This window comes from Cimex lectularius, unplaced genomic scaffold (assembly GCF_000648675.2).
Source record: "Cimex lectularius strain Harlan isolate CLEC.00 unplaced genomic scaffold, Clec_2.1 scaffold41, whole genome shotgun sequence".
NCBI classification, from domain to species: domain Eukaryota; kingdom Metazoa; phylum Arthropoda; class Insecta; order Hemiptera; family Cimicidae; genus Cimex; species Cimex lectularius.
Window position 1 is genome coordinate 2,816,690 of NW_019393011.1, and position 26,933 is coordinate 2,843,622.

The following is a 26,933-nucleotide window of genomic DNA, read 5'->3' on the forward strand; positions in this document are numbered from 1 at the left end:
GTATGTCGCCGTCGTTCGATGAAGAGTTCGCTATGAATTTCATGGTTTTGGATATCGACAAGGACAATCAATATATAATTTATAACAATTTTAAATTCCGTTGGTACCGTGATATAAAAAAATGTGAAATAATGTGGCGGTGTTCTGTGCGCAATTGCAGTGTAACATGAATTACAAACCGTGCAATATCAAAAATAATAAGTCCGGGCAGATAACATGACCACCCTTGTTTGTCTTCACGTATACTCAGCGAGATGAGGTTCGCAATTCCTGCAAAAAGAAAGCGATTGAACAGTTGTGTGATAGACCGAGTAAGGTAATTGGGTGCGTTGTATTGCATCGATAATACTTCCATGGACCATGATGATTTAAGCAGCATCAGGCAAACTATTTACGAACGAAGAAAAAAACTCATTCCAAAATATCCAACATCTGCAGTGGACGTGCAAAGTAACAAATTCGCTATCGTGTAATAGTAAAGAACAGGGGTAAATGTTCTGCTATGAGGAATATGAAATGGAATTTGTAACTTGTGAGACAAATCTACATTTCCCTGCCAAATAGAGTGAAGTAATCCTGGGTGATGGTACATTTCCTAACTCCTCGGTTTTTTATGAAATGTACACGATTCATAGCTTTCACGAAGGTAAATACATGCAAATGATATATTGCTTTGAATAGGGCAAATGAAAATGAAGGAGTGTGTGGCGATGAGTTTGAAAAAACAGTCAGCTATCATAAACAACAAACATTCATTAATGCATACGAATCCTTTAAAAGAAACTTCAAATTTTATTGATTATTTGGACACTATTAGACGCTACTGCCTTCCGCCAGAATAGGCGAGTTAATAATTATACAAATTGGCGTGTAATTTTTTTCAATTATAAATTCTTCTTGTATGTATCAACTTGACAGGTAATCTTGTCAATTATAACTTCTTCTTGTGTGCGCTTTCCTTACACCTGGCGTGTGAGCATTCTTTACGAAAAAATGGTAAGTTGTGCGCTTTCCTTGAACGATTCGTTGGACGGAATTTCTCCGAGGCGATTGCATGATCAAGATCAAAGAAAAGCAAATCCCGGCTGTGTCGTCTGCAATGAAAGCAAAGAAGGTGAAAGGTTTAGTTGGGATAACTGAGGTGTAGAGGAGGAATGCGAGTGTTCCGAGCACATTGCCTTGTGGCACTCTCGCCCCTACTGACTCTTGGCAAAATCGGAGGAATCGTTCTGTGTGATGGAACGAACAATTAGGTATACGGTGTTTAGTTTGTATCGAAGACCCTCATTGTAAACTCTTAGCAACGCGTGTTAACTCCTCTGGCCTCGCAGAGGGCCTTAAGTTTCCTAGGCTTCGATTAAATAAGCAATCGGATTTCGACTGGTGAAATAGAATCGGATTCTACAGCAAGAGCAGTTTGAAGCTGTTCAACCCTTGTTGGAAATGCGAAAGATGTCTAACCCCCTTTCTTTATCATGTCCTATAAATGTTCTACGGGATTCGTGTAAGCCGTTAAATGACGTTTTCGGAGTGAGATAAAAGCAATAAAACGTTTCTAGCCATCGTACATCGCAGTACGTTATCTTAGATCGAGACTTCCGGTGACCCTAAGACCGAAGCATCGGCCCAGGGAAAGTCCTCTCCATTTAAAACAGTGCTTTTAAGAAGAAAAAATAAACATGGTTTAACCACAATTATTGTTTCATCAGAGAAAACCGTTTAAAATACCAATTAACTCACTCGTCAAGTTGGCTGTGGAAAAGATGAACTTAGCTGATTTACTTTATTTTTAATATAATGAGTATAAAAGCAAAAGTAATACTCTATAAAGTTAAAAAAAATCATTAATTCAATAAATCGTTATACTTCGGTATTATGGAAAATGAACAAATAAATACAAGTGTCCGGTTTTTGTCTTTGAATATATTTAAAATATTGTCGTGTTAATCCATTTCCAATACTTACTTTTGCTATTTAACGCTACGTCAACTTATCAAGCAGCTCAAACATCACCGAATATTATTCACCCGGCAGATGACGTAAGAATTATGACGAAAAGTGTAAGAGATAAATGGAAAAATCGCCGGGAGCAGATTTCCGCCAAATTACGGTAGATACAAAATAGCATCGGACCGGGCAGGTCATGCAAAGCGGATGCACGGGCACTTTATGTTGGGAAAGTTTTAATTATAGGAGGATAAGTGTTGAGCATAGTTTACAATATATAAGTCTTGAAGCCTGCAAGCTGCTTCTAGCCCTTCCACCCTTGTTTTTTCTGTCTGCCTGGTTTTTGGCCGCAGGACAAATGTATTATTATAGCATAAATCCGTTGTTGGCGTTTCCGTGGGAAGCTGAGACCGTTTATATGTATATTTATGTTTCTTATGCTTTTATGAGTAATTTGGCTGGGGTAACTACGACAGGTTAGCACGTCAAGAAAACAAGTGAAAAAATATTAGACAGTGAGAAAAATGGGAGAAAAACTCGAAATTTTCTGTTTTATGCTTAGAGAGCTGGCATGAAAGACTCGATGCTTATCGGTTCATAACTAATATACTATAACCTTACTACTAAAGAAAAAAAAGAAACTCGACCTGGAAAGAAGAATACTTGAACCATTTAAACACGTGGATTTATTCAGAGGCAAACTGATTTATGATTATCATTTACTTCCAAAACCCCAAGATAACTATCTGTAATATGTAGATGAAAGTTTGATCATATAAAAGTAAATTGTTTTTTAACACGAATTACAAACAATTCAATGAAAATGAATACAATGGCATTGAAAGAAAATGCAGTGGTATGAACGCCTTTTCGAAAAACAATTTGCCTACATTTAATACCTCTAGGTTTTTTATCAATTCAACTAAGTAAAAACAGCTTCGATAAAAAGCGGCTTACATTAATCGGTTAAAATAATATCACTTTCTCCTAAGTTGTTGGAAAAGTAGTTACTTCGACTTTAATGTGCTACCTACAAAACACAACACTTTTAAGTTAACCCAGCCAAAATAAATAATTAAAAATTAAACAAAGTACATTGAATAATTTTGGATAAAATCAGAAATCTTAAAATATAACTATCTGATATATGGCAAATTTGATCAATAATAAACACAATTTAATTATCGCCCATGCTAAAAAAAACAAAAAACAGGATAAGTATTTTTGATAGATTGCAAGACCTTTGGCTGTCCGTATAAATCTCAAGTTTTATCTCACATCCAATTGACTAAAAATGCATTTATTTCGGTTTCAGTAGAGCCGATATTTCTAAACGAGCGTTAAATCTATATTTTAAATTTATCCTTAGCTATTATTTTTACTGGTTTGACTTATCTTTGCATTAATAAATTCTTCAAAGTTTATTATTTACAACAGCGAAAAATATTGACAGAATTTGACGCCTCCCATTTTCAAATGTCCATTGTATAAAAATTGAAATTATTCCATAAGTCAGAAGGTATTCAAGCATGCAAAATTTTTTTGAAACTTTCCAAGTTTCAGTTTACGTACTTTTCTTTTTATTGTTGCTCTTTTGCATTTAAACTCTAATCTATTATGTCCTCAATTATTTTGTAGCTGATCAAAGGTTACAAATTTGTTTCCTGCAACAGACTATTTTTGCCAATAACAAAAATAGTTCTACAGTTTAGCTGTATAATGTCGTAAATTACCTGACATTAATGAATGAACTCAATTTCGATATTATGTTGAATTTTAAATGTTATTGAAAAAAATAATATTACACATCTTTTCATAATTAAGTTTACAACATTTACGAAATCCAGGCTGAATGTCTACTTGCTTTTTAAACCAATACATTTGAAGCTTCACTCAATTATCATTTAGATTTAATATGAAACAATAAAAAGGAAATGATTAATAACATTACAATTTGAAACTCGATGCTACAGGGGAAAAACATTAATAAAAAACCGATATAATGATCGCGATAATTACCATTGGTGTTTATTAATTAAATAAATCATAATTGACACCATTATACATTAATAAGAATTATTTATAAAACATGTCAACGTATATACAGTACATGCAGAAGCTTCAGTTTAATTTATACTTAAACCTTACATTTTTTAGTGGGGTTTGCAACAGCAGAGGACATGTTTAGAAAAAAACGCATTTGTCGGGATCGAATGCACGGCAGCGGGATTCGAACCCAGGCCCTATATTTTACAATGATGAGGGCGTATCAACGCCTAAATATGTAGCGGATGTTATTGTAGTTTCTTTGTATACTTTTTAAAATATTTTTTTTAAATCTACAGTTACATAATTTAAGCTTTATGGTATTTTTTCTTTTTTTTCGTGTTTGACATTAGTAAATTAATTTCAATAGTAACAAAACGGTAACGAAACACAAATTTAATGAACATGTGCGAGCTCACCCAGTGTTTTCTCATAAAAACACATAAGTAATAAAAAAAGTGTGTAGTGATTAGTGACCGTTAATCGATATTTATTTAGAATTCGTGAGATGCGGTCTGGTGTGATGTAGGTTTCAGAAAAACATTTTCTTTGTCGTGCCAACGTTTCGATCTTTATTGAGATCATCTTCAGGGCCTGGGATTTACAAACATTGTTTTCATATTACAATTACATTTTTGATGTAGAAAAGTGAATTTATACAATGCAAAATATATTTTATATATTCAATCAAAGTATTTCTACTCACTCAAAGTGTTTGTCTTCTGTGTAATTGTGCCATTCTTGCGTGTCGTGTTGAGAGTGCCAGTGAGATGTTGCTGTTTTATTTTTATATACGTTGGATTTTGAAGGGGTGGGGAAGGATGTCGGTATAGAAAAGACATTTTTGTATAAGGCGTCGGCTTCTTTGATGTGAAAAGATCCGACAAAGGGAAAAAATGTGTTGGTAATGGTTCGGCCAGATTATATTTTCAGGATTATATAGAAAGGGATAAATAGGAAAAGGAAAGCTGAATAGTTGGGAAATTAGACTATGTGAAAAATATTTGATGTGTGGAATGTAATGAGATGATATAGGTATGTTATCTGTATTGAATGTGATTAATGATATTGGCGTAGCTGCGACTGAGTTTACATGTATCTGTTCTGTAATTGATGCTGTGTTTATCTCGGTTGATATAAGTAATAAAAAAATGAAAAGAGGGGCGTCGGTGGCCGCAACGGTTTAGGGGTTGACACGGTGCACATCACTGTAAGGTAAAGGTCCCTGGTTCTAATCCAGCAGCCCTGCATTCGTACCCGACATTCTTACAAATGGGCTTTTTTTCAAAAACACCGGCACCCTGAGGGTTGATATAAACTCTGCTCGTTAAAAAAAAGAAGACCTTATTTAGTATTATTGGCAGTTATAGCAGTGGTTTTAACTACAAAGACGTAAGGTAAAGGTCCCTGGTTCTAATCCAGCAGCCCTGCATTCGTACCCGACATTCTTACAAATGGGCTTTTTTTCAAAAACACCGGCACCCTGAGGGTTGATATAAACTCTGCTCGTTAAAAAAAAGAAGACCTTATTTAGTATTATTGGCAGTTATAGCAGTGGTTTTAACTACAAAGACTTTTAAAATTTAAAAACTATATAAGTTGTATTTTCCGAGCTACAAACAAGTCTTGAAAATGGGTACTAGCATTACACCTTAAATACGAATAGGCAGTAAAAAGTGAAACCAAGAAGTGTGTTTGTAAGTTCAACAAACCCGTATAGCCCAATCACATGATGAATGAACCAAAATAAAAGGAGAAAGCCTTTCTATGTTATTAATTAATAATTGATAATATAAGGTAAATTATTATCATTTCTACACCCATTGTTTGTCAGTTGTACAATTATAAATTTGAACTAAAATCCCGTTTAATTGCAACAAGTAGTATTTCTTGTTTAACATTCACTGCTATTTCGAGCTTTGTTTCAGTCGAGAAGGATGTATTTTTTTGGAAGCTGAAATTCCACCCGTAACGCAGCCACCAAGACCACAATTACGTTTTATTTTTTGCCACGTCTCCCTTCGGCCGGGTGTCGACACATGTTAAGCAATTACTCTATTTTACTATTAATTCCTCTAATAGACCTGTTCTTAAGTAACCACGACAAAAACTAAAACTAAAAAAATATTTTCTAGTAGGTTAGGTCAATTAACTCAAGTACCACAATTCATTAATATTGCTGACTTGTGACCTCTTGTTTTCAGTCTCAAGTACAGCCTTGTTCGCCTTGTATAGAATAGAAACACCCCTCACTTCCATGGGTTTGATGACAAGGGGTAAAGAATAGGCCGGCCAGAGGTGATAAATTTCAATCAAACAGTTCATCAACTAGCAAACCACTTAGCATGATTAAGTTAGCTTTACAATTAAACTTGTTAATTAAAATTATTCAATTAACTGGCATTATGTGACAATGTTTTTTATTCTAAGCACTTTATTTTAAAAAAGCGTTCTTTGGTCAATTTCTACGGAAAGGGTAAATATTTTCGTTGGTAAGTGGATATTGAGCCAAGTTAGTCCTCAAAGGACGGCGAATTGAAGCCTTTTGTAAAGATTTCGTTAAGTGCCCACAAAAAGACTAGAGCGCACACTCAGTTTATTAAAGTTAAATTTTATTTCGACCCTCCTAAATTACTGGGTTCTATTTCAAGTGATTTGCTTAAAAAGTGAAAGCTATTGTCGCTCCTAGGCTCGGTAATATATTGAAGAAAGAAATCCCATCTTGATCCTAGCTAACGTCTTCTTTGAATATATTTACCATCTAGTATAATTCTCCTTAATATCATTGGTTGGGGGGGTTAATCCAGGAAAGTATACCTTAGGGTTATCCGGCGGTTATTTACACAGCCATTGTTCTCATTAAATATTCTTTCTGAGAAATGAACTTTAAACAAAACTAAAATTTTAATAATACTCTTTATTTTAAATATTTGACATAATTCAATTCCATTCGTGTTAACTGTTTGAGCGTCACTGATGACCTCTGGTCCGATTATTCCGACTGTATGTTTTGAACCAAAACAAACAGGGAGATTATGCAGGCCAGGATGATCACGAACAATCAAACTGCTGACAAACGGTCAACAACTTGTGAACACCCGACCAAACTTTACAATCTAGATTCATTTGTGCTTTCTGGTGTCCCAATTATTATTATTATTATGAACTTGTAACAAAAATTAAATATGTTTTATTAAAACGTGCAAAAACATTAAACAAATTAACACACTTAAAGAAGAAGCTGTTTTGATCAATGAACGTCAAAGTGAACTTTTAAAACTTATTATTGATTTTAAGGCTTGAAAGAAATTGCTATTTCGTTTTTTATTGCAGATTTCCTCTTGTATAAGAACAATAAGCATTGTATGTTTAATTGTGTTTACTCTAACTTACTTTTTATTACTGTTAAATTATTTCTTGTCCCACAGATATGGCTATTTTTTTATTTTTTCCGCCTCCTAAATTAATCTGTTTGTCCTCCTGTCTATAAAATTGTGTAATAATAAAGAAAGACATAATGTTAATTTAAAATTCAAATTATTTTTAATTCACTTTTAATTACAAAGATACAAAATTGAATATTAACGTAAAACTTGCTTAATTACGTATAAGATTTTATTTGGAGAAGAAACAACAGTACTTCATTATAAAATTTGGAAATTCAATTTCAAAAGGTTTACTTACTGGAAATTATCAAGCTAATAATAATAGTTATATTATTAGACATTAATTGTTATTACAACTCCGTAATCCTTATATGGGGAAAAAGTTACAAAGGGTTTATTGAAATGGTGGAGTTTTGGAGAGGTAGAGCGTATAAAAGAGTCGATATGAGCTATAGGAGTGGCGTAACTTTCCTTTTTCACCTCCGTGACCCAACTATGAAACGGGAGAAAGATTGAGCCCCAGATTGAGACGTATTTTCTACAAAATGCCCAATATAATTTCATAACCGTTTTCCCCGACGGGGAAAAAAATTATCATCTGTCTTACAGGCGGGGGCTTAGATTGTGAGTAGTTATCGGTTGGAATGGATATATTTGGACAATTATGAGTTTATCACGGTCTATTTTTTTCACCGAATCACGTCAAATTGACGTCGTACTCCAAAATGTCCAACGTATATAATAAATAATGATCTCTTTCTTTTTTAATTAATTTTATAGGCTTTAATTACTTCGCTCCATTTATTCAAAAAATTATAATTTATTTATGATCAAATGTACATGAGTACAAGTTACTGTCAAACTAATATTAAACTTTTACTTTAAAAAATTGAAAGCATATTTAGCCTAGTAAAAAAAGAAAAATGATCTTACAGTAAGCTTTAACTTGAAATCTTCCAACTTTCCCGCCCCGAGGAATATCGAGTAGTCTGAGGGAGTGTGCGACTTCCGGAGAATAAAAGTAAGTTATTAGCGAGAATGGAGTGGGTTCTTTTACACAGAGGAATATGGAGTTCACTTGGTGTAGAGTCGATGCTGACCAGACTATTATGTTTTATCTTGTTTTTGAGGCTAGGTGTATGTGTTTATTGTTTGTGTTATTTTATCTACAATTGGGATCGCCCATGAGGTACGGAGATACTTATAACCCCACCCCGATGAATATCAATTACTCTGGGGTGAGTGTATGACATCTGGAGAGTAAAAGTAAGTTATTAGCGAGAATGGAGTCGGTTCATTTACCCCGAGGAATATGGAGTTTACTTGGTATAGAGTCGATGCTAACCAGAATATTGTTTTTTCTTGCATTTGTGGCTAGGTGTAGGTGTTTGTGTTATTTTGTCTACAATTGAGGTCGCCCATGAGGTACGGAGGTGCCTAAACCCCACCCCGAGGAATATCATGTACTCTGGGGTGAGTGTGTGACGTCTGGAGAGTAAAAGTAAGTTATCAGCGAGAATGGAGTGGGTTCAATTACCCTGAGAAATATGGAGTTCATAGTAGTTTTTAGCGAGAAACCTCTGGGGGGGGGGGCATATGACCAGACATCTATGTGTGTGGTATGTATTGTATGCTTTGTTTCTATTCCGTATTTGACAACCTGAGGTACAAAAAAGAGGCTAGCATTTTAGGATATCTTCGTAGTACACATTTAAAAGGAGAGAGTCAGAAACCAGATGGAGACGCTCAAAAGGCTGCAGTTTAAAACAAAATACGCACGAAACATGAGAAAACATGAAGATGGCGGGGGATGTCCTCAGCTGTTGTCGGCCCTTAATCTTCCCACATTATTATTATTATTAAATTCACTAGTTTCGTGGTCCGCTTGACCAAGTAATATCTTACAATTAATTAACGTTTTTCGTCGTGTAATCAATTTGATTCTCGGCGACAAATGAAATGGCCACGGAGAGCTCTAGTGAAGGTATACTTCATCTTTAAACTTATTAAATTCACTAGTTTCGTGGTCCGCTTGACCAAGTAATGTCTTACAATTAATTAAGGTTTTTAGTTGAGATAAAAAAAGTTAATGGCACGAGCGGGATTCGAACCCACGATCTTCGGCTAGATACCCCGCTGCTCAACCACTTGAGCTATCTTGACCTCCATCCACTCGGACACCAACTTCCCATCTCAACCCCACCTTATGAGTTTTCCCTCCTTTTTGCTTGACTTTTTTATCTCAACTTAAAACCTTAATTAATTGAATGTTATTAATTGGTCAAGCGGACCTCAAAAAATAGTGAATTTAATGAATTGAAATGAAGTACACTTCACTAAAGCTCTCCGAGGCCATTTCATTTGTCGCCGAGAATCCAATCCAATTACACGACATTTGAAAAATGGCAAAAAGGAGGGAAAATTCAAAAGCTGGGGTTGAGATGGGAAGTTAGTGTCCGAGTGGATAGAAGTCACGATAGCTCAAGTGGTAGAGCAGCGGCGTATCTAGCCGAAGATCGTGGTTTCGAATCCCGCTCGTGCCATTAACTTTTTTATCTCAACTAAAAACCTTAATTAATTGTAATAAATTATTATTATTATTCTTACAACTTTACCAGCTTTCATGAAAACAACAATCTTTGAAAACATGCATTAATAAATTTCATAAAATGATGAGACCAATTATGACGAAAATACTTAGTTCATTCGTCGATCCTTTGTGTCATATAACTCTTTTATCGGGATTTTAAATCAATATTTACTAACATTAAGGGTTATTTATCGCAATAAAATTGATGTCAGCCTTTAACATTGTCTTTTCGTATTAATAATCAGGGGTAAGGCCAATTTGAAAGAAAAGCATCTGCGTTTTTTTCAAGCTTTCGAGTAATACACATAATTCATCAAGGCGTCTAAAGTCACGTTTAACAAGTATAAACATCTACTTACAATTCTGAAACTTATGGTTTTATTATATAAAATTACGTATATAATACCCATTTATCAGGACAAAATGTTTAATTTTAAATCACAACAGTCAATAAATCTCAAAATAATGAAGTGCTTAATTAATTAGACGATTAAAACTTTCTTAATGAATATATTGGAGAAATATAAAATAAAGCTAAAAACATTTTGATAATGAACAGTTTTTCTAGAGTTCCACAGCATCCTGATATAAGATGGATACAACATTACATCGCTAATAATAATTTGTAAACACCACCGGTAATGATGAATATAATAGCGCAGCTGTTTATAATGTTGAATTACATAATAGGCTCATATATGTAGACATCTCAAATAAATTAGTTGTACCAATTACAACAGGCTACAAAATTAGGCATAAATGTAGCTTTTAAGTATAGCAATGTATTCAAAACTAAACTAGGTCATAAAAGCAATGTTGAACATGAACTGAATTCCCTCTGCTGTGATATCAAGTGAAACTATACGTTTCGGAATTGTACGTAGATGTTATTATTTGTTAACCCTATGAGATAATATTAATGGTTTCAAATTCAAAAAGTGAATTACATCCTTGAAAGCTTGACGAAAAAATAATTTTTTCATTTTTTTTCAAGAAATTATGAGGAATGTAGGGTTAATAAATATGAACTTTGTTTAACAAGTTGGAAAAATTGATTCAAGTTAGACGAAACAACTTGATTTTATATGTGTTCAACAAGATAAGATATGACAAGTAGGTTCTTCAAAAACAGAAAATATTTTTGAAAAAATAAATAATATACCGATTACATCACATAGATAAGAAATAACAAACAGTATGTTGCTTTCACTGAAACTGTTACAGCTTCCTTACTGTGGTTGCACGTACGTTGAAGGTAGCTCATTCGAGAAGGGGGGGGGACGTGTTGAAGGGAGAAACAAATGATGGTCGGTGAGGAGGTGAAAGTTTATTTACAGGTGTTATGTTGAGCGCCACGGTATTTTTGGAGAAGGATAAATACCGAAACCAGGGGAACAATAGGAAAAGGAAGGACAGATACGGTTTCCGAGTCAGGCCCCAGACGACCGATGTAGCGCTTCCGGCTCTCTTCTTTCTGATAGCGCTTCCATCCAGGGTTATGATGGGAGCTAAATGATGAAGTTCTTCCTGCTTCTATCCGAGTTAATTCGTTAACACAAGAAAGATATCTAAGGTATTTAGCTTACTTAGGGTTTAAAACCACGATTTAAAAAAAATGAATACTAATTACAACTATTTTATTTACAAGTACATAGACAAATTCTTTTAAATTAAAAGCTAACAAAAGGCCGAAACTTATAGCTAATGTCTCTAGTCCGGAATTATCAGGCCTGATAAGAAATTGGAAATGAACCAACTCACGGGATCACTCTTCACTTGCCGGGATCAGCCCCTTTCTCTTCGTAGGAACTCTCCGATCAGCACGACTAGGATCATAAGCCACACAAACACATACACTTTTTTTAAAGAATATTTTCTTTCCTCTCGCAGACCATCTCTTCCTCGGAACGTCTATATCGAACTTACTCTCCTTGCTTTTTTTTCAAATCTCGGACCCAGTGCCCTCCCGATCAGGATCTTGCAGGCCGCGAATTGCTTCCTGCTTCTCGCCCTTCTCTTCTCAGTTCGTCCCGCTACTATTTAAGCTTTATTAATTTTTTTCCCGAGAAGAAGGAAAAAACTGTAATAAAACTACATTCGAAGGTACATGTTGAGGAAGAAGTCGAAATTTGATTTTTCAAACAAAATAATTACAACTATGAGGAAGTGATCTGAAAGCATGAGAAATTTTCCCGCCTAGAGAATAGACATCAGAGCATTTAAATAAATCCCGAGGATTATTGAACTTTCAACGAATTGATTTCCAATACAAAAACTATTTAATGTACAAAAATGTATGAATTAATAATCTCTCGAGATGTCCTAATTTAACATGTCTTAAGCCAGGAACACACTTACCCGATGCTACGCCATGCGACGCTACCCGATGCTACCCGACGCAAATCCAAACTCCGATTTTCCATAAGGTTGCATTACCCCCGTGCACATCTACCCGATGCTACCCGACGCAAATCCAAACTCCGATTTTCCATAAGGTTGCATTATCCCCGTGCACATCTACCCGATGCTATGCCACGCTAAACTACCCGACGCTCTGCGATACCCACTGTCCTGATTTTCGTCGGGTCGCATCGAGTACAGTCGAAGACAAAAGAACCGGAGACTCATATTTTTATTCAAACTACATGTATTATTGTCGTTATATTAATTACAACATACTTTAAACATACTTTTAATTACATGATAAAAAATTAACTGTGATTAAAAATTAATTAGTTTTTATTTAAAACATTAATTTTAATCGTTTGGTAGAAAATTAATCAAAACACCGGAATACGATTTTTTGATATAATGAATTTAACTAACAATTTATCGTACTCGCTTCGGCGGTACATATACTAAAATTGGAACAATTTATTACACGGTTTTGCTCATCAAATTTAATTAACAATTTCTTTCATAGTTTTGCTTGTAAAATTACACCATTTTGTAATGTCGGGTAGCATCAGAACAGGACACTCATATATCTTGTAGTTTATTTCAAACTAAGTACATGTAATTTTGTCGTTATATTAATTACATGTTATTTTAATGTAAACCAAATTAAACGAGATCAAAAATTCATAAGTTTTTATAAACATTGTTTAATTATGATGGTTACTTTATTTAAAACAGTTAAGTTTAACAAACAATTTATTAGATGGTTGTGCTAATAAAATTTAACTAATAATTTATTACAAGGTTTTGCTCAAAATAGTGCATTAAGAACAAAAGATGCGTTGCGATTGTGATAGTGATTACTGTGTTAAACGCTGTGGACTGTACGCGACGTGTGCTTGCATCGGGAAGCATCGGGTAGCGTCGCATGGCGTAGCATCGTGTAAGTGTGTTCCCGGCTTTACTGATGTAGACCGCTTTAATTTTCCTCTCTAAAAATCCATTAATATAATTAAATTCTTCTTTAGCTATAAAGCTTTCGAAAAAAAAATGAACGCTTGAATATTATAAAAATAGTACTTAATTACAAAACGATTTCTTATTTTTACAAAGTAGGTACTGTTTGCATTTGTTTGTCTAATAAATTGAAATTGAAGTTTTTACTTGAAGGGGAAATGTTCTTAGAATGCTTGACAAAGCAACTCAATGATTTCTTTCTATATGGCCATTTTATTGATAGTTTCGTTTACTTATAACATAATTAGATTACAAATAAAGTAGAATTAGTGAATAAGCAAACAATAATTTGCCATTTCATCTCTAAAAAAGAAAAAGTTCATGTCTCGAACTGAATCACCTAATTCTCGCCATAGCCCAAAGTTGGAATTCAAAAATCTAATATAAAAGTAACAAATGATATAATTAACTTTTCATCTTCTTATCCATATTTGATTTATTAATTTATTTAAATAAACGTATTAATATTTTTTGAACCTATACAATATTAAAGTAATAAATCCTTATATTATAAACAATCCTAAAAAATAAAATTACTATGATAATGAAGTTCATAAATACCACGAAAATCTCGAATAATAAGTGATGTGTGATATCAAAAATAAATACAAGGACTTGCCAGAAATAATATGGAGGATGTCAGGGTTGAAAATTAATTCACATTTTTTCATCAAGGAGTACCCGATTGTTAATACGGGACGTTGGGACATCGGCCTGATAGTGATCGATGTATCGGCTTTTCCGATGACACAAGAACTCAATCATAAATCAGTGTTGGTTACACAGGGCAGTCACCTTCCTGTTTTATCCATCTTTAAACCGCATTCATCAAAATTTGCCACTGGCTTTTACATTTCGACGTAATTTTCCTTCACCATCACCATCTATGTAAAGCTCTGAATGGATTTTATGATACACAAAGCATAAATGATTATTAAAGTTAAAACTCTATCAAGTTCGTTCAAATAAGTTTGGAATAAATTGTATTGTTGTTGTATAGTCAGTAATTTCGTTATTTTAATAATTACAGAGCTAATAATTATCAAAGGGATACACAGAATAATTTTTATGTTCGAGACAGCATTCAGTGGACAATAATTAAAACAAAGTTCATTTGTTCATTTCGTTTATTTCCATTTAATTTTATTTAAAATTTTATGTTTTATTGAGTATAATAATTTTAACGTTGTTCCAATTAAAATCATTTCCACAGTCAACATATTCTAAAATTTCCTTCTTATTATTCTTATCTTTCTATCAATTCGATGTTTTGTAAAGTAAGATGAAACGATGTTTTATCGGTCTTCTCCTATTTTGCTCCAGCTTTTTTCCAGGTCAGCATAAAACATACGTTAGTAGATCGAAACATAAATTTATTTCCAATAACGCCTATTGGTCTGTTATTTAGGGTGAACTCTTTTAGTTACTGTTATCAATTCTAATATAATTAAATTAATTATGTGATCAAATTTTTACTTTTTTCCCTCAATTTGGGTTAAAAAATTTTGAGAATTAAAAAAAAAAATGTAAAACACTGAAATAGATTTAGCAAAAGATGGGTTTTGATTTTCTTCTTTGGATTTTTACAGAGAATAAAGTTACATGATTTGTATGTCATTTGTTCAAACTCAAAGTTTATTTCGGTATATTTTAGCTTATTAAGCTGTTAAAATTTCTAATTTTCGACGAACATTTTTTTCAATTTTCATTACGTAACAAAAAATTAATTATTGATGATCAATGATGATAAGTTACTGATGAAATGAGTGATACCAAAGATTTTGGGCATCACTAAAAATATTGTAGAAAGTGAAGAACATTTTCTAAACAAACGTCAATTTGACGCACACATAGAGTAAATGAATTGAATGAAAAAAAGTGGGAAGAACAAAAAATGAAACACATCGAAAGGAAAGTAGTAGCTACAGATAGTTAAATAACGTAATAATAAATACTATTATTTAAACATAAAAACCTCACGCAAATGTGATATAAGAGTAGAAATGGTCGAAAAGCTGCAAAATAAAAAAAACCATCTATGATATAAAAGAATAAAGTGAACAATTTGATTATACTATTATTATGAACATGTTACCAAATATTTAAAAACTTTGAAAAATATCTATTTGTTAAAATGTTGCCACATATTTACAAAATATATTAACTATATAATAAATTATAATTTAATATTACTATTATTTCATTTATTGAGTTTGCTTGATTTTTGGAAATGCCAACTTCTAGTCCACACAATCATCTACATTAATCTTTTTCTATAATCGTTTTCGTGTGTGATTCCTCGAACGGTGCTGGGTAAAAATAAATCTCAAGGAGAAATCACTTGCAATTTCGAGAAATCAAACTCGGACACGAGTCGGCGAAGGGGGAGGTCGTAAAATGAGCCTCGGCCTCACCATGCTCAGCCGTGCAGGGCACATTTCTCATCGTCAGTTCGGGTCATCGTAAACAACGATCAAAAAAACATTTTCTACCAGCCTTCAAGGCAACGTGATCCTATCGGGACCAGGCATATACAAGATGATATAATGTTTGTATGACCCAGTTGAACCATTGTTTTTCGGAAACGTTACTGGAAGTTTGATGGTCAATTGAGATGCTTAACAGTTGGCCATTAATAAATCTTTCCTTCAACTTCTTCTCCCATGAAATATAATTTTTTCCTATAAAATGAAATCATTAATAATTAAAATTTGATAAATGACGTATTTACTTTTTTTAATATTGGACTATGAAATAAAGAAATAAATGTATTATGAAATATTTATGTATTTGGATTGTAGTATTTTTCTATTTTTCTTCTTGTTTTCCAATAGGCGTAATCATTATTGTGTAAGTTTATTTTTATGAGAAGTTTGGCTACTTTTATGCTGTATTCATGCTAAAAGTTTTATATTACAAAACCATGTTAACATAATTGTTATTTTTCAATTATTTCATATTATTGAACTGTATACAAATCTGTCGTTAAAATAAATTATCATACTATTTAAACTACATCACGAATTTTAAAGTAACGTAACAATACACCAAAAGAAACAACAACAAAGAAAGTCATGGTCATCTCTTGGCGAGGAAAAGTCCACGGAGATGCCCATTGTGCGGCGCACAAATAACTGTTAAACATTTACTAACCGAATGCGAACTATTGGCGTCGCCCAGAACAAAGTGTTGCCTTTCCTCGAGCTTGAAAGAGGTTTTGCAACACAGCAATGACAACAGCAAGAAAGTAATCAAATATCTGAAGCAAATAAATGCATATGGTCGCCTTTAAGGCTTCTCCACACGTGGTTTCATTTTCCCTTCCTGAAGTGAGTGTATTTATTGGCGAGAATGTGTGAGTGTATGGGTGGGTAGTGGTCGGAATATCGAGTACCCCACAGACCCACCAAACTAGGATAGATATCTCTTTGTGTGTTTTTGGTAGAATGAATGTATTTATTGGCGCGAAAGTGAGTGTGTATGGGTGTATAGTGCAGGAATATCGTGTACTCCACAGATTCACCGATTTAGGTTAGTATTAGGCTATAATAGCTTTTAGAGTGAATGGGCGGAGGCACTGTTGTAATATTAAATGCGCCAGTGGCTCCGCATTTTTTAATTTGTAAATACAGAATGATTGGTTACTGTTTGAGTGAATGTATTTATTAGTGCGATAGTAGTGTATGCATGGGTGAGTCTATGGTGGAATATCAAGTACCCCATAAACCCACCAACTAAGTTAACGTTTTAGATTACTTGTAATTTTAATTGTACATAATGTATGGATGTATTTATTAGCGTGAACGAGGGCGGGTCTTCAGAGGAATATCGAGTACTCTGAAACCCGCCTATAGGCTAGGCTGGGATTGAATGTTAGTGAATGAGATAGTTTCAGAGCCTTTTCACCACGTGTGGGAGGGCTAAAAATGTAGAAATAACGTCCCAGAACACAACCAGAAAGATCGCCAGACTTCCTCCAGAAAAGCTAATTTAAAAAAAAAATTAAATAAATAAATAAAAATAAATAAATTTATAAAACGTGAGGTGGAAGAAATGTGAGGTGCCGGCAATAGCCCAGGCAGCTAGCCGGCCGGAAAAAAAATAAAAAAAATAAAACAAAGAAAGTAAGTTCAGAAAATAAATAAAACACAAATTTGACATTGGCATATGAGATGCGAAAAACGTTTGCCTAAAAATAAATACACCTTCTAAATTTGGTTTACAAACAAACCAAAACACCTTTACAACGCATGGATATATCGGAATATCATATCTTATTGAAAGTAATATATTGGGGCATAGGTGGTATGGAATCGTAACCAAAAAAAACAATAATAAAGTAATATATAAAACAGATGTAAAGTATAATTTTAGGATTGAACAGTGCTTAAAACAAACTCGGTTGGATTTCATGAACAAGCATTTTTATTAATTTCCATGTTTTAAGTACTTTAATAGACCTTTCCAATTAGATTCGTTTAATATGAAAATAGATATTTTTCGGCTTAATCGGTTGAAATAACTTCATTTGAAACTCACTTAGAACAAGACCAGTAGACTCAAAATAGAATAAATCTTCATTGTTCTTCAAGTTGTATAGTACGCACAGCTGAAGGCTTCTTTAAGAAAATGTCTGGCATTCAGAATAAGGAATTTTAATTAAAAAATATAGTTTTGCCTTTAAGGGTTTCTGCAAGAGTCCTCCAATTATTCTTCTGTGATGACGAAGTGCGTTGTGTGCCCTAGATACTACCTCTTCTCGAACTGTCGGATTGTATGACTAATGCTAAACACTAAAAATGCTAAAGTATTATTATTTGTCAGATCAATAAAAAAAAAGCCACCAGCATGTTTCACGGCTAATTCCTTCCATTCTGCAGCCCACCAGAACACGTTTCTCACGCAACGTCCAGCCATAAGTCGAGGCAGACGTTCATTAGGCGATTCTAGTACTTTAACAATATCAAATATCATAAAAACTCGAGCTAGGGGAGAATCAAGATGAACCATACATGTAGCGTTGTATAATGGAAAAGAAAGCAATTTATTTATTAAAACCAACATTTTTGTTCTACTCAGTACCACCTAAAACCACAATATGCCAAACTTAGCACATTACTGATCTACTAAAGCAGGTAAGAGCATTAGGTGTGCCAAATATAGGAAAGAAAAAGTGATTGATTACACGTTTCTAGATGGCATTTAATAAAAATATAATAGTTTTAGACTTTTTTATATGGGCTGTAAAGGTGAGGTTTTTAGACATTATCAGGTCTAGATATTTTAAAGTTTATATATTGATTTTACAAAAAGACAAGAAAAAGAAGAGGAAGAGTTTCTTAAGCAACAGCTGGTATGAGAGGATCCTTGACGTCAGAAACCGGCCCAGATATGACAGTTTCTTCTTTTGGATCACATACACAATCGTTATCAGGAAGAGGTTTCATCACTTGGCCCTTTGCCCTCGGAGTTTTCCAGAAACGACTACTTCACAGCCCTTGGCCCCGTTCTCCATTATAAATCTGAGGACTCCATAGCATACCCTTCTCACGGCTAAGCCTCCAATTAGTTTGTACCTGAGGGATTCTGCTTGTGCGATGGCGTACAGACCACGTGTGGCGACCTTTTCAGTATACAGGTCCAGCTTCCCTTCGGCGAACTGGAACCTCTTCTGTATGACTGACGTTAAAGCTCTGATCGTTTTTCCCTTTTCGCCCAGGACGTTCTGCGTGCTCGTCGCCAGGATGATGATTTCCGTCCGGGCCGGTGTCATCCTCACTTCAACCCCCGAGTAACCTTCCTCGGCGAGCTCCCGGGTGAGGAACTCGTTCAACTCCGCCTTCAGGACCCCCTGGGCGAAGAATTTCCTCCTTTTCGAAATCGGGACGTTGCTCCCCCCCGGCGATCCCATGGCCCCCGTTTTTGTCCCACTTTCAAATCAAAACTACTCGGCGAAATTCGAAAAAACGGCTTCTGGCCACCACGGCACGCGTGTCAGGCGAGGAAATATTTGTAACTATTAGCTGCATCATCTAGACAGGATATAGGCACATCGGTAGCCGCCTGGTTTAGGCGTGTTGACACGGCACTCATCACTGTAAGTAAAGGTCCTGGGTTCGAATCCAGCGGCTCTGCATTCGAACCCGACATACTTACAAATGGGCTTTTTTCAAAAACACCGGCACTCTGAGGGTTTTTATGACCTCTGCTGTTGCGATGTATATATATATATATATATATATATATATATATATATATCAGTTACAAGTAAGTAAAGTTTACAGCATATATGAATTTCAAACGTATTTCCGTTATGCGTATTTGCATCCTACACTTCCACCCACTTTAAAAAAAAATTCTACACATTATTAAGTATGAAGTAAAACTAAAATTTTCATAATATTACTTTGGTTTTGGCTTGAAATTTATGATAGTCTCGTGGATTAGGGTTAGGGAGAAACAAATAGGGCTTTTATACTAACGCCTAAAGCGAGTATAGGAGTTGATTCAAAAGCACTATTTGTTTTTCTGACCGCAACCCTAATCTAAGAAACTATTATAAAGTTAAGGTCGATCACATAGATGATACAGTTGTAAGCTTATTTCTAATAAGAAAATTTGCATCCAATAATTTTATCGATTGTAGTATGGTATTTTTTTCCGTTTTGAAACACAAAGTAAAACGGGAATATTTAAATGTATTACTTTGATTTTACCTTGACTTGTTCATTCCATTCCTATAAAAATTATAAACTTATTTCTATTAAGAAAATTTGCATCTAACATTGCTATCCATTGTGATACGGTATTTATCCATTATTAAAAATAAAATAAAACGGGAGTTAGTTTAAGGTAAATTTATGTTGTATCCGACATATCTATCGATTGTACTAAGTTATTTACTTTGTTGCTATACATTATTAAACATAAAGTAAAAAGAGGAAAATTTGTAAATATTACTTCGATTTTGTCTTAGAATTTGTATTTTATTATATGTAATCAAAACAGAACCAATATTTCCATGGTGTATTATTCGTTTTTATTGATAGCTTCCAGCAATCTTTCAGACAATTTCATTATGCATTCCTTCCACAGGCTTTCCGGTTCTTAATCGAAAAATTCCTGCAATGCATTTTTTAACCTTTCCATTGACCCAAAAGTTTTTGTTTAAATAATTCGATATTGGCCGGTAAAGACGAATATCAATGGGTGAAGTAGCATTTTCTAATCGAAAGCGCCAATTTCAAATTCGTAAATTACAGAATCTGAGTTGTAACCCCCCCCCACGATATCTCTATTTTGTTTTACAGGTAAAAAATGGAGTCTATCGACAGATTCTCTGGGAGAAAAAGGTTTGCGGTATGATACTTTAAAATCATAGCAAGTAATATTTTTGGTAAAGGTTAAAGTTGATCTGAAAATATGTATAATGACGGAATTTGCATAATAATCCATTTTTTATCGACATTTTTTTCATTTAATTTTAAATAAACAACTGTAGACTTAACTACAACAAGCACATATAATGTAGATAGACAATAATTGATTTCTAATGTTGTCACCCTCACATTTTGGGGATGACACTTTCAGTCACTTTTGGAGAATGCTGAATGGGGGAAGGTCGAAGGAGGGAAGATGTTGGAGTTGAACTGGGAAAAAGAGATCAAGTGTGTTGCTCGATAACGGTTGCTCGAACCTAAAATAAATTTTACCATAATTTAGGTACCACCAGGGTGAGTTGAGCGATTGTGCTGTATCGTTGTGTGGTTGCAGGTTGAATTGGGGAGAAAAGTTAAACGTCTTAGTTACCCTATGTTATAATTTTGGTTTAGCTTGTATATATATNGAATCGGACCATGGACAATATGAACTTTTTTGTTCATTTTAGGGTGAAGAATCTACTGGAGAAGTTTGTAGCACGAGTAGCAATTCACCCTGTATATATATATGTCTTGAAAATATATTTTGTTTTCAGTCGGTTTCTTTTCAGCAAGTGTGCTTTTATTTGTTTTATTTTACTTTTCCTCTACCCTTTACTATCCCAAGTTTTGGAAGTGTTGGACCCTTATTTTTCGTGCCGTCGAATGATCGACGTCACAATGTCGTGAGCAGACAAGTCACTCAGTAACAATCCGATATGGGTAAACCTAAAGTAAACACTTGCCAGTCGGTATCGCTCAAGTTGAGATCAAGGATTCAGTCGGCGGTGCGGATCATCGAAATGTGTAGTAGAGGAAATTTGGATTACTAAGGTGTCCTCACCAGTGGGTGAGGAGTGCAATTTGTTGCATCTTGATTTGATAGTGTGGGAAAATAAGGGACGTTGAGGACATGGACCTTAAACCATGGAGTAGAAACATAAAAAGGAGCATATATTAATGCAGTATGTCATACGTCATACTGACATATAGTATGTCAGTAGTATATATTATGTCAAGGAGTGGACCAAAAACACAAACTTGGGTGATTCGTGAACGGACAAGATGTATGGATGAATGGGAAGAACGGTATGTGTATAAAGGGTTACCAAGGTAGGATTTTAGGAGGATGTCTGAATTTACACATCATCCCAGCGTGTCAAACCCATAGCACAACGTCCAGAAAGACAGCTGGTCAATAATATTTTTTCCCGGAGGAGGATGGGATAACTCGGTGGCTTTATTGAACTGTAGAATGTTGAAGGCGGAAACCAAACTGATAATCTGGGATTAAATGAAGGGAATTAAGTATTAGATTGAAACGTATGAATAGTTTTTCAAGTATCTTTTTCATCAAGGAAAGAAGACCTACAGGACGATAAGGCGTGACTTTGTACAATGGTTTATTGAGTTTCGGGATCAGACTTGAGGCAAATTTCCGTAATGATGGGAAGTGCGTGGTTCTTAGTACGGAGGTTTAAAATTGGAGAAGTAAAACAAAGGCACGTTTATGAATTTAGCAGATGACATTTGCTGTGGTTAAGTCTTACCCAAAGATTTTTCACGAGAAAGTTTGATGGGGAGAAAGCTTTGAAAGGGAGTTAAAGCGGTAGAGGTTTGTCTAGTTCAACTTCGCTTTCAGTGGTACGTTGGTGTCAAGTATATTGGGATGTGAAGTAAACAAATTGTACAGGTACTTTCAGTACAGTGATGCTTTCTCTTCGTCGATTTTTGTCCGTGATCCGTCGTCTCGTCTGAGGGGATGTGAGTTATTTTTGTATTTCAGTATCAGACGACGTTCCATAATGAATAAGTATGGTTGTACACAGTTGGTAAGTTGAGTCGTTCAGAGCGTTTCAATTTACATAGTCAACTGTTTGTTCTTCTCGTGGTTTCTGCAAAACGAGAGGGAGAAATGGAAGCTACATGTCCATTGTTTGCCCATTTGGCAACCTTTGGTTTTCTTTCTTTTATTCACTCATAAACAGTAAAGAAAAAACCGGAACGTTCTTCCGATTAAATCCGATCAAAGAAATAAAAAAGAAATAAAGGCGCCAGATTCGTAGTTATCAAGACTGGCCAGTCTTGATGGTTTAGCATAAGTTAAACGCCGTAACTTTCCGATTCGCCGTTTTTACATCATATGAAACGTTTTACTGGCTGTTAGAAAGTAAAAAAAAACGAACCGAAAAGCTGTCTCTAAATGTTCTGTCTCTTAAGGAGTGTACCAAAGTATTGACTAAGCCAATAACAAAGTTTCTGTAAATGGTAAATTGCCTGTGATACGGCTAGCATCATTGTTATCTCTCGAGCTATATACCATGGATTAGTTTCCGTTAAAGCTTTAAGTTGGTCGTCGTTTGTCTCGTTCTCTAAACTTGCCAAACCACCTCCACCACTCCTGCTCACTCACTATCAGCATCTTCTTTTACGACAATTTTTTTGTTAATACTCGTCTGATTTTTTTCTCAATAAATCTGTCACTAACAACAAGTTTTTACAAGCAAAATTGTCAAAATAATTGTAAAATGTCAATTAATTGTAACACGAGTGTTTTCAGAAAGAAAAAAAAACTTTTGTTATACAAAAAGATACAAATATCTGTCTAAGAATAATAAAATTTATTCTTGGCAAATCCAATTGTTGAAATTGAAAACTGCTTTTGTTAATTAATTCCTGCTTGGTATCCTTAATTGGCTTACCGTAAGATGCCTGTATATTACAGCTTCATTAAAATTCCTTTACATTTATCACTTAATTTCTCCTTTTCTGAGATTTATCTCGCCGGTAGAAGTTAGAAGTGAAAATTAAACTGAAGCATTATGTTTTCTTGAGAAATCGTTAAAATACAACATCAGAAGCTCATGTCTTCACCTTCATTTATCATTGAGAACAGTATTTATGATTTGTACAACTCAACAAGAATTTCATAAACGTGTTATAGAAATAAAATAAATAAGGTCAACTGAAGTACTTTCATCTAAAATTATTTCTAGGAATACAAAAAATCGATACAACTTGGTGACGCCGTCAGTCGAAGTAAGACTAATCAATTAATCAATAAACAATGACTAACAAAGACAAAATCAAACCAACGAATTCTCTCTATGACTACCAACGGCCTGAAGCACCCAGGATTAAATCACGAACTACTAGTCGACAGAATAAAAAAATTAATTTAGAAAATTACTGACAAAATATGTTTTAAATTATGAGCCCATTTGTTTGAACAATCAGTAAGATTTGTATAATGGTGTCGGTATTGTTAAGTTTTTTGGATGTTTCTTGACGAAGAAAAATCAAAATTATAGTTGGGGAGCTTGGGCACCAACGTTAAGGCCGCGGGTTCGAATCCCGCGGCCCTTTATTAGACATATTTACTTTTTGTTAACATGGCACCCCGAGGGTTCATATAACGTAATTTAAATACTTATTTTTATGTAAAACAAATTAAACGAGATCAGAAATTCATGATTTCTAATAAAAATGATTAAATTGAGGTGGTTTGAGAAAAAAATCACCAAAACACCAGAAAATCCTTTCGTGATAGATTAAAATATAATTGACTGTTTATTTGAGTTAGAGGTTTTTAAACAATATTATTTATTATCTAAGAAATTCACACGATTAACCATAAATAAATTTACAGCTTTTGCAATGAAAGTTCTGCCTCCATTTAACTGGAGGGCATGAAGTACATTTTCTTAATCAAACAATTCAATGTTTGACCTGAAAAGTAATAGGTCCGATTTTTATATTTTTTAGAAAGTTTTACAATATTTTTCCATAGAGTATTAAACATGCAATTAAATCTGCAATGTTTCTATGTTGTTTAAATGACTGAATAGCTATACAATTGTTTTGTATTATCTTTAACTCCATTATATTTCGTGGTCCGATTGGCCAAATAACTTTTTACAGTTAATTAATCTTTATGTAAGGTATTGGTTGAAATGAAAAAGTTATTGGTACGGGCGGGATTCGAACCCACGACCTTCGGCTAAATACGCCACTTAAGCTATCGTGAATTCGATCCACTCGGGCACTTTTAAGTATTAAAGATGTTTTTATTTCACTTAATAATATATTTAGCAGGTCTTTTTTTCCTAGAGATTATTTATGAGAGGTATACGGAATATTGTTAAAATATTGTGTAAATAAGTGTAGTAGTAATAAGTTTCATGTGTAGTTTATTAAAAAAAAATATTAAAAAATAAATTTTGCCCCATTTTTTCGGCAGACGTTTGTCAATCATAGCCGTAGTGTGCTTTTATTTATTTTTATGACTTAACTTTTTCTTAACTCATTATATTATTGAGTAAAGTAAATTTTCATTTCATAAGAAACGGTCTCGTACAATCCAAATATAAACATCATTAAATTTTAAAAATAAGTCAATCATAATTTTCGGAATGACAGTTACTTTGTCTTGGCTTTATGTACAACCGGCTTTATGGTTACGGCGAGTTTAACTTCCTTCTCGCGTGTGAAAGGGAACGGTCACGCTGTAGAAATTGTGTGCAAATGGCATTTTATGACGGTATAAAATTTACGAACCTACAAGGCGAAACGATCCGCGTGATAATTTCAATTACCTTACCGAGCCTCAGCACGAAATAATAAACTTTGATGTCAAAATTAGTAGGTAAATTATTTTTTCCATTTCAATTACATTTATTATACAGAATAATTCCCTTGAATTCTAAACAAACACGTTCGGATATTTGTTATGTGTGTTGAGCGACTTCCTTTAGACTTCGTTTAACTTCATTCTCCTGGCTTATCCGTCCGTTTAGGGCAGACGCTTGGCCGAGTCTTGCCAAACAATCCTCCTTCACCAATCCCTTTCCACTCCATATTTCATGTCTTCACCGATTGTCTCCACAGTCTCTGAGCCAAAAGATTAACATTACTTTTTGCCCCAACTGTATGGAATTACAGTCCTATATTCAAAGCAATCCTTTATATATTATAAATGATAATCCTGAATTTATTTTGAAGAGAGTAAAGTCAATTAATCAAAGTCCAGACAACCATTACATGTCATGATGACAATCACTATAACACTACCATAGATCCTACAATTGTTATTATAATGTAGGAAAGAACCAATTAGTTTAAACTCTTTGTGCTTTACTCATTCATTTTTGCCATAATCAATCAGCAATTTTTATACTGTTTTGATAGCAAATATCTCAGATTTTGTGGTAATTTTGATCCTTTAAGTAACTTTGATCCAAAATAAGCACTGTAGGAACTGAAGTAGGAAAGGCAGGTTTAAGCGCTGTAAGAATTACAACAATTATGTGTAGGGGTTTTCAAAGCCACAATTATGATCTTAGAACTATAGAACTAGATATCTATAGACCTAGATATATTAGAACTATATATAGAAACTAGCAATTCCTATTGATTTTACGGTAGTTCTAAGATCATAATTGTGGTTTTGAAAACTCTTACACATAATTATTGTAATTCTTACAGTGCTTAAACCTGCCTTTCCTACTTCAGTTCCTACAGTGCTTATTTTGGATCAAAGTTACAGGATCAAAATTATCACAAAATCTGAGATATTTGCTAGGTAATATAACCTGTCATTCCTACTTTCGTTCCTTCAGTTTTTACTAAAAATTTTATTTAATATGTAACATTTTTTATTCATAGCAAATCTTTCATGAATATTTTGGTCTGGAAAACAATGGTCTAAAACAAATCCCATTCCTCCCATGTTATTCTGATGAGGAAGTCATAGTGTCAATATGACAAAACAACAGACATTATCATTATTCTTGTCATAGTAGGACGTATTTTTCCTAGAAGACTAAAAACATCAAGATATGGTCTTAATAAGATATACTTGACTTTTTGTCATATAAGGAGCTAGGTTTTCATTCGTAAATAATGGGTATTTTAACCCTTTAGTCGTATTGCATAATCCCACAACGAGTACATATGACGTTTTGCCTTCGTTTTACGAGGGGAGCAAACATTTTCACACTGACGGTAATTTTGATTCCAAATTTAACCTAATGTCATTATTTATGTCAGTGCCATTTGCCTGAATGTAGGTAGAAATTTTAAATAATCTTCAATGAAAATAACAAGTAAATTTTAAATAACAGAAGTAAGATA

The 26,933-nt window shown here is 33.9% G+C and overlaps 1 protein-coding gene and 1 pseudogene across 6 annotated transcripts in view; one reads left to right on the top strand and one right to left on the bottom strand.

Annotated features, from left to right (window-relative positions):
• The window catches only part of LOC106663893 (small conductance calcium-activated potassium channel protein), a 444,847-nt gene that overhangs the window by 321,470 nt on the left and 96,444 nt on the right, over positions 1-26,933 (top strand). The window lies entirely within an intron of this gene.
• Positions 18,665-19,410, bottom strand: LOC106663792 (annotated as a pseudogene).